The following is a 10,787-nucleotide window of genomic DNA, read 5'->3' as shown; positions in this document are numbered from 1 at the left end:
TGATAAAAAAAGAGCGGAGGAGTTGGAAGGGTATTTCAACGGGAATGGAGTTTTTGATAATTATACTATTACTCATCTCAAATAGTAATTATAAAATAATTTAACCATGGTTAAGATAATGACCAATTAAAGTGTAACACATCATGAAAAGTAACTTACATGTTATTTTAAAGGGATCGGGTAGAATTCACCTATATATATAATATGTAAAACGTCAAAATAAAAATGTAAACGGTGGGAAACTGGGAATGCATAAGTAAGATTCATCTACCTGCGCTATAGCAGTTTGTCTTATATAATATTAAATAAAAATATATTTATTTACTCATTGTTGATCCAGAATTTGCTACATTAATTGCTGTTAGTAACAGCAAATCATTGTTAAATAATCGTTAAAAAAATCATTGTTGAATATATATAACAGAAGAAACAAAACATCATTTCCCATAAACTGAGACCTGGATTGATCAACGATTAAGATCATGAAGCTGGCACGGGAAGTAGTGTGAACTGCGAAGGTTATAATCAAACAAAATAATGTAACTAAGACTTTGATATAATCAAATAGATATCTTAAATTAATTTATTTTAATTTCTATATTAATATAAATTTTTTTAATTAAAATAAGTTTAATTAATTCATTTAGGATATTTTTTAATTATATTAAAATTTTAATTATGTTATTTTACTGTTAAAAATGTCATACTGGCATTTTAATATTTTATATTAGTATTGTATTAATATCAGTTAAATTATAAGAATAATAAAAATTTATAATTTGTAAATTTAAGAATTAATTTAATCACTTTTAAAATTAAAATCTATTTTAGTACACAGTAAAAATTTTAAGCATCAAACTGAACAATTACCTCTATTAATAAATGGTGCAACAATGTCTGAGTTAGAGTTAAGAGGAGAATTACCAAAATTTTTGCTTGCATTGCCATAGAGATAAGGAAGAAAAGAGGAATTACCACGAGAAAGAACTAGTAGGTTATATTCATTAAACATACTAGAATATATAGGGAAAATATATTCATTAAAATCAGAAATGTTAGGCGAATAATATTCTTTTAATTAAGTCTAACTAGCTAAGTTATTATATGTTTAATTTATATACACGTATTTTTTTCTCTAATTTAAATTTTTTTTTCTCTTTTTTGGTCATCATCATCACATCATCACTTCCTCTTTTTCTTTAATTTCTTCTATTTTTTCATTTTCTAACTTTTTTCTTAATTTATTTGTTCATCTTTTTGTCCTTTTTCTTTCTCTTTTATTATCATCATTTTTTTATATGTTTAGCAAAATTATTAAATATAAAAATTTTAGTATATATTACAAAAAATTTATAGTGACCAACACCAACATTTTTAAAAGACCATAAATTCAGAACATTAATTCACTCAACTAATAAAATGTATTATTTAAGGTATCAAGTATTATTAAAATTTAACATAAAACTATTAGATAAAAAACAAATAGTTAGTATAAAAAAAGACAAAAAAAATAACAATAGAAATAATTCTTAAGATGTGCAACAAAACTATTAAGCATAAAAAATTTAGTATACGGCATAAAATTATTAGTGACCAAACACAGAAAATTTTATATATCAATTTCAGAATTTTATTTTCTATCAACTTTTATGTCTCGGAATCACTATTAAATTTTATTAATTTTGAATTTTTTTTGGAGGAGATTTGAATCATTTTTTTTATTACTTTAGCTATTTAGTAAGAAGGGGGCGAAATTTATTTATTTTTTATTTTTTTATATATATATATACAAATATTCATGTACTATATCGATAAATTTTTGGGTTTTTTAACAAGAAACTATGTGCTTTTGCTTCATTATTTTTTTCTTATTTTATTTAAAAAAATAAAAAATATCAAACAAAAAAAAGAAAAAAAAGAAAAAAATTAACAAAAAAAAGAACGTAATAACAGTAACAACGCAGCAATACAAAAAGAAGGAAGAAGAAGAGAAAAAAAATATATACCAAAAAAAGAAACACATAGTTCATATAAATGTTATATGAGTAATATTTATTAGGCTTAAGTCAATTTAATTAAATATAATTATTAAAAATATTTATACGTAAACAAAAATGTTTTAAAAATATATTTTCTAGTAATATAAACCTTTTTCTTTTGAAGTCATGCATTTGAAATCTTTGGTTTGAGCGAGGTGCATAGGCAAGAAAAATTGCATCTTTGCAATCTAAAGTCTTTTTTTATAAGCATTATAAGATTTTGTAGGTGGAAAACATACAAATTCTTATTACTTTAAAATTCTTCAAGATTTATTCTAGTAAGTCACATTGATACTTTCATCTTTTAATAAAAAATTTTAATATGTGTATTATTATATAAATAAATTCTTAATTTTTATTATAAAATAATTAAATTTCAAAAAATATGATTATAAGATAATTTAGTTCTAATTATGAATTATATTACCAATTAGTAGTCTAAAATATTGTTAGAATAATAAAAATTGTCGATGATTTAAATTTTAATTTATTTAAGTACACTTTAAATGTTACTCTAAAATAAATTATTGACGGCACAAAATATTACTCCACCAGCCTGGCCAATGATTCAGCTTAATTATTGATGCAGTCTCCAGCTACCTATAATTCATGAATCAATTTTTGCTTTTTTACTAAAATGTGAACCAACCTAAACTTTTCTTTCTTTCTTTTTTTTGGAAAAAAAAATTCAACAGAATGAAATTTGTTACTGTTTTATTTAATTTTTGGTAATAAGATGTTAAATTAAGTTTGTATCAAAATCTCAATTCGAGTAGTAGATACGACTCTTTTAAAAAAGAATAAGTTCAATTCGATCCAAAAATTACTTAATATTTGTATTGAAAATATACAAAATACTCAATAATATTAAACTGTAGTAAAAATTGTAATAAAAAGGAGATAAATAAAGCAAACTGCTATATAAAAAATAGTTTCTTATTCTAAAAAAATAGTTTTAATTACTTTTTTTAATTAATATCATTAATTTAAAAAACTAGTTTTATATAAAAAATAAACTGCTATTAACTAATTAAAAATTAATTTCATATACATATTCTAAAATTTTAGCGAAGATGAAGATAGCGAAGCATGCTTCCAAGAATAAGAGACTTTGAACAGAGTTACTATTATTACTACTATTATTATTGAAGGAAATGGGGACGAGGTCGTTATTTTCTTTGATGAAAGATATTTGAGGCCCCCTCTTTTATGAAAGAAATTAAATTAGGCAACGATAATATGTCCAACTCATTATTCATAAAATTAATAAGGACCATATACTTTTATATAAGAAAACAAATCAGCCAGGGAATGGATCAGATCATATTATTATTATAGGGGTGCTTGAATTTCGGCATTCCAAAATTCGGTTGGATCTCAAAACATATTTTATTTTATTTGATATATATGGGTGTCGCTTTCCACTCTATGTTAGGATAGACCAGCTCATCCTCAAGTTATGCATTCATTTAAAATACATTTTTTTTAGTAAAATTCGTTTTCTTTATTATATACATTATTATTTAATGTATATATTATACATCCATTTAATAAAATCTTTATTTCTAAGATCAGATTTAATACTTTGTTAGGTATAATTTCCAAAATTATATATGTTTACTAGAGGTCAAAATTATCTAATTTAAACCCATTTTATATTAACTATTTTAGATTAGTCGAATGATCAATTTACTTGTCCGTTTAAACAAGTATTAGAAATTTGAATTTCGCTTTATATATATAGCAATCTATTGATTAGCAACTAGATTCTAAATAAAATTTAAATTTGTAACAGATTAATTTTTAACCTGTCGAATTAAAAGATACTGTGAATAACTAAAAACAAAAAATCTTATATTAACTAATTTACGTCAAATTCAAATTTTAAATAGTCACTTCATAATAAATTAGGATCGAATTCAAATCTAATTAAACCCCCAACCAATAATCCAGTTGTAACCCTAGAATGAATGGATCACAAAATTTGCCGCGTGAAAAATAAGACGGGCATTCATGTATACAAATTCGGTGATGAGATCAAAGGTACATTATATATTGTTTCTTATATATATATGTATGTACGTAATTGTACTGATGAACATTCTACGTATATCTAACTGTTGCGCCGCTGGCTTTTATGTTTTCAATTGTGTGCGAATTATATTGTTATATTTTATTTTAAATAATGTAGCTGGCGATTGTTTTGTCTTTATTATATTCTTAGAGTTCAAAAAAATCCAAACATGAGATTATATAATTGCAATAATTAATAACTTCGTTATCAAATGTTATTAGCTTTAATTTTTGTTAGTTCAAACAATAGCCTCCGTGAAGAAGAAATTAACTGATGTCTAATATATTACATTATGTGATGTAATTATATGTTACATCACCAAAATCTGCTGAATATTCCTATCAAATTGAATAACAATTTTTTGATAAACAAGTTATAATTAAGTAGGTAATTTAAGTGTATTGAAGACTAAAATCTTGAATTTTATTTATATTTTGTTATTAGGTTTATTAAATTTTAATTTGAAGATTTAACTAAAATAAAAAATATTGATTTCATTAAGGCCCAAACCAATAAATAATTTTGACTTTTTTTATTATTTAAAATAGTAGTGAGATCATCATCATCATCATCATATATATATATATATATATTAAATACAAAATAGTTAATGTATGATTATATATATCGAGCTCACAAAATCTAATAGACAAAAAAATTTCTAAATAAATAACATATTAGAATAAAAGAACATTAATATTAATTTTTGTTTTGATATATGTCATATATAAGTTGGTGATTTTTTTGTAGAAACTAGAACTCGGAAAAATATGAAATGAAAATTAATCTATAAACATACATTACAATAATACAACCAGATAACTAGTAAAATTCATTTCTTCAGTCAATCCATGAAAATTAAAATCCATTAAAATTTAATATCTCATATTTAAAATACAAAATTAGTCTTCCTAAAAACAGCACATTTAAATTTGAAAGAAAACTCAATCTAAATAAAAGAGCTAAACCTTAAGTTCTAAATCCTAAATCCTAAATCTTTAAATCTTAGCTTAAATATTAAGCCACAAATCATAATTTTTAAACCTTAAATTATATATTTTTTATTCTAACATTTACTTTTAATAGTGTGTGGTTGAATAATAATAATAATAATAATAATAATATAGAATGTTAATCAATAATATTATTTATATCATTACTTTTAGGAGATTTTGTGAGTGAGAAAAATTTTAGGAAGAAAAATCAAGTTTAATTTGAGTTGGGTGTTAGTTTTCTAAAAACATTAAAAACAAATATATAAAAAATTAATATATTGATCTTTTGAATTTAAAGACAACAGAAGAATTATTAGTTAAATAACATTTTTCAAAAGGTTAAGTTAATATCTTGAATCACATTTTGAAGACCAACTCAAATGTATTTTATATTTTACAGTTCCTTGGATGATTAAATTGAAATTCTAATCTCTAACCACATTACCATTGAGTTTCGACAAACACGTTGGATCTCTGTGTGTGTATATTAACTATATATACTATATTTCCGTTATGTTGAGATTATGATAAATTATTAGCATTAATTAGTCTTCAAACCGTCATGATTAACAAACGTACAAGTACCTCTTCTCTTTGGTTTTCTTTACCTATATATTTTATTTGATTGAAGAGTTGATGAGAAGAATATATCCAATTATCCATCATCCATTGCAATTTTTGGCAGCTAAGTGTTGGGGACCACATTAGAGAGACGAAGCTTCGTGGAACTAAGGTTTCCGGCACCGACCACAACACCTAAAATAAACCTCAAGCAAAATATTTTCCTTTTTTTTTTTTATAAATTAAAACCATTTGTAATGGTTAGAAGTGATAGAGACATAATAATTTATATTTTTTTATTTGTTTAATTTTTTGGTACAAAAAAATTTATAATATAGTACGTAGTTTCAAAATTTAATTTTTATAATAAAAAATTATGAACTTCAATCTTTATTACTTAAATATAGTGCACGAGCCATGCTGATGCTATTTAGTATTTTATACAAGATTCCAAGTCTACCATTGAATTTGAATATACCAGAAAGAGAGTGATCTTTGAGTTAGTAGCAGTTGGTACTCTACTCTAAAAGCCAAAGTTGACAATTTTTTTTTTTATTGTGACAGGTTAATTTGTACAATTAATAGTTTTGTTTTTTAAGTAAATAAGAGAAGCTCTCTCTCTCTCTCTATATATATATATATATATGGAGAGAGATTATAAGAGAGATGATGCTATATTAATATTTATTTATGAATTTTGTTAAGTAGATAATAGTTTTTGTGAATAATGTAAATAATAAATTTTAAAATTGGCCTAATAAAATAAAATAGTGAGAATTTTATTGTTAGAGTAATTATTTAAATTTGTTTTTGAAATTTTTAAAAATAAATATTTTAATTTTTAAAAAAATTTAATATATAATATAATTTTTAATGTTTATTTTCGTCAGTTAATAATTTTTTATTAAATTTTTCTGTTATTTATTATTAAGTATTAACTACTGATGTAATAAGTTAACTAATATATATCACTGTTAAGTATTTATGTGTAATAAGATAGACAAATTAATTTCTATAAATATTTTAAAAATGAAATAAACAAATCAGTTTTTTTAATAATTTCAAAACTAAAATAGAAAAATTAATCTCTATTTTAAAAATAACATCGCATATTCTTCTGTTGTGTAACTCTCTATTTAAGTAAGGCTAGCTACGTAACCTTATATTATTCTAATTGCATCTTTGTGATGCTGATGCACACTAAAATAACTTCGGGAGTTGCAAACTGTTTAAGTCCACTACAATTTTGATACGATAATCTATGATGAAATTATACAAATAAATATCACATTACAATTGCAGTATATATTAGTTCATTGGAAACTAATTAAAGTGACGGTCTAATCCAATTTTTTTTTTTTTTGGAAGAAGATAAAAAGATAAAAAGAAAATTGGTGAAATTACAGCAAGGCTTGATTTCCGGCACCTTCTCAATCTTAAAATGGTTGGTACGAGTAAGACTGAATATCACTGAATGGACCCTTCATATGAGAGCATTACGCCCTATGGTTATTTATTTATTACATGATCGATAAATAATATTATTTTTTATCAGTATTTGACTAAGAATTTTGCTAGGTAAACAATAAATTTTTGTAAATAATATGAATAATGAGTTTTAGAATTGATCCAATAAAGTAAAAAAATTACTCTAACCCAAATTATTTTTTAAACTCTAACATTAAGATAACCATCCGCACAACTAGTAAATTGAACATCTAGTCATATTAACTGTGTATGAGTAAATCGAATCAAAAGGAATAATCATCCAACTAAAAATTAACATAATTATCTACGTTGTTTAGTATTTTCATTGTCTCCTTATACTTTTCTTTTGACTAATAATAATTTATACATGTATTTATCAAAATTTTATACATAAAAAATTATATAATTTATACATGTATTTATCAAAATTTTATACATATAAATTAATACAATTTATATTTATATTTTTTAAAATTTATATATATAAATTAATAAAATTTATTTATTAAAAATAATTTAATATTTATATTGGCCAAATAATGATAAAAAATATTAAAAATTGTTGACTTCAAAAAAAATTTTTTATTTATTTTTTTTATATTGATTTGTAATGCAAATGTGGCCGTGTGCCTACGGTTTTCTCTTTGATTTTGATATTCCACAAATTGCATCATTTGCTAGCTATAGTTCTTTTTGTTTGTGGTCTAACAGAAGCTACTTTACTAAGATCTTATTGGTATCTCTCACTATATGGTACTCCAAATAACTCCAAACAGAGTGATCTGGATTATTGGAGATGAGTTATTATCAATATATACGTTGAAATAGACTTATCATCATGATTTCGTTTGGTATTATGCATTCAATAATGCTAGAGCAATCACTGGATCGATATTATAGAGATAATAATAAAAGTCTTCTAGGAATTTCCACCACAGACTATAACTTAATTTTCCAGGCTTTTTTATTTTTAGTTATGAATTTTTATAGTTTGGATTTCGGAATATATAAACTAAAAGGATTAAAACATTTATTAACGTCATTTTTTTGTATATATGCACTACAGCAAAACCAATAGATGGCGGCGAAAATTTAACAGCGGATTTTGAAACCACCGCTAAATAAAAAGATGATGATAGCAATTTGAGTCTCAATTTTCATGAAAAAAAAATTAGAAAATTAATTATAATACAAGTCAACTAAGTTGATTTTTTTATTTTTATTTTGAAATTAAACAATTAGAATAACAAAAAAGTTTTTTTTATAACAGATTTATTTTTTAACTAATTGACTAAAATTAACTTCACCCCTAATTAATTCTCTAACAAAACCATTTCATGAAATGCATTAGTTGCATGTTCGATATAATAAATAAAATGCATTAAATACATGTTTTGGTTGGTAATATTTTCTTTTAAATAATAGTTTCATGTTATATTTATACTTTATTCAAAAAAGTGTTCACTAAATTAATTATTTTAATAATATATATGTTAGAATAAAAAATATATACTGAAATAATATATGTATTTATATATATAAATATATAATAATCAATTTATGATTAATTTTTGTGTGTATCCATGATATTTTGAATTGAATAATCTTATTTTAAACATAGTTGATAGAAAAACAGAGGAGAAAATATCGAAGAAGTCTGCAATGTAATATAATGTACGAATGCATCTCTAAGTATATATTGGACACATTTTTTAGTTGAATATATGCATGTCGTAGTTGGTAATTAATAATAGGGAGATTGATTACTACATTGTCTTCCATACTATTATATATCTGACAACAATAATGCTAAACAGATAAAAAGAATAGTTAAATATTGTTTTATTTAATATTTATTAATTATTATAATAATTAATAAATATTAAATAAAATAATAAATTTTAGCTAATTTTGACTAATTTTTATTATTATTAAACATTTTCGATCTGACAATTGTGCACGTAGATTAAATATTTACCTAATCATTTTCCAACTCTCTCACATTGTCGTAATAACAACCAAATCTAAATATATTTTTTTTCTTAGCATGCACTACTGCTTCTTGTTTTGGAACAGCAAATGAGATCTTGAAAGAATAGAGAGATCAATTTAAAGCATTGGTATTAACTGGCAAAGACTTATAAGAATTATTTTTGCATATGATATACATGATAATAATGATATATTTCCACGAGTGGGTAAGTATCATATCAAATCAAATCTAATCTAATATAAAAACCTAAGCTCTTGGTCCTAGATAAATTGGCAGATAGCCATCCATAATATGGGAATGGTGCATGCACGGGTTCAAGTGGCTCTAATAAATCAAGTTGATTGAAGATATTGATTGGGGTTAGTATTAATTATAATATAATAAATTACTTAACTAGCTTGTACATGTTGAATGGTATCTTCTATATATGTCATGATGAAAAATGTGACCTAATGGATGTATAGAATATATTGAAAAAATATATATACAATATTTTTGTGTGCGTATTCTTTCTACATTGAAAGTAATAGATAAAAAATATAAAAAAAATTGAATTTTTTATATAAAGAATATATATATAAAAAGTCAGTCAAATTCATTTCTCTTGTATATTCGACCATTCATAGGTTTAATTTATGAAGTGGTCGAAATTAAAGAGGCCTCGAAAAAGAATAATAAGTGCCTAACTTCTTTATGTTAGATGCTTAGGAGTAGGAAGGTCTTGAAGGGTCATGGCTTAGGGAGGTTACATAGGAATAATGGACGGATTTTCTCATTTTTTTAATTATTGGTTAAGTGTGAATTTTTATTGTATATTTTTTAAGTTGAACAAAAGAAATATATGAAAAAATATATTAAATGGTATAAAATCATATTTAACAAAATAAATGAAGAAAAAAAATTAAAAAAATTCACTTTCATACAATAAGTGCTGAGTCAACAAAGTGGAAAAAAAGCATTGGAAGTCTCTTTTTTTTATTTTATAGTCATTTATTTTACTTTTAACAGAAATAAAAATAGTCGGTATTATATTTTTTGGTAATTAGATATTAGTTATCTTATACTTTGTTGTTAAAAGGTTTTAATGGCAATTATACTATTTTCAGTAAAAATATTTCTAATTGTTGCAAAGAGTATATATAATTACCATTATAACATATAAAAATAACGGCAGATATATAATTGTTGAAAAAACATAAGTTAAATAAGATATATAGTGATCGTTATGTTATTGCCATTAAAATTTTATCAATAAAAATAATTTTTATTGTAGTGATGTATTATATTAAATAATTTAATTAAGTATATCAAATTATCTAATAATTTTTAATTATTATCTTATATAAAATTTTTCTACGTGATTAATCACCTTAATTTACTCCAAAACACCATCCTAATTGGAGTATTTAATCACCTTAACATCCATGACTGACCTTGGAGTATTTAATCACCTTAACATCCATGACTGACCTTGGAGTATTTAATCAATTAGGTATTAAAAAACAGTAGTATGAAAATAAATATTCTAGGAAACACCACAAAGCGTTTCATTTATTTAATGCTACAATGAAGTTTTTGGATAAAAGTTTTTTTTTTTTCCTTGTGTAATATATAGTTTTTGGTCGGTCTTTTGTGTT

The sequence above is a fragment of the Arachis hypogaea genome, chromosome 1, assembly GCF_003086295.3.
Source record: "Arachis hypogaea cultivar Tifrunner chromosome 1, arahy.Tifrunner.gnm2.J5K5, whole genome shotgun sequence".
In the NCBI taxonomy this organism is placed as follows: Eukaryota; Viridiplantae; Streptophyta; class Magnoliopsida; order Fabales; family Fabaceae; genus Arachis; species Arachis hypogaea.
The sequence above is the reverse complement of the archived record's forward strand: the minus strand, read 5'-3'. Positions refer to the sequence as shown.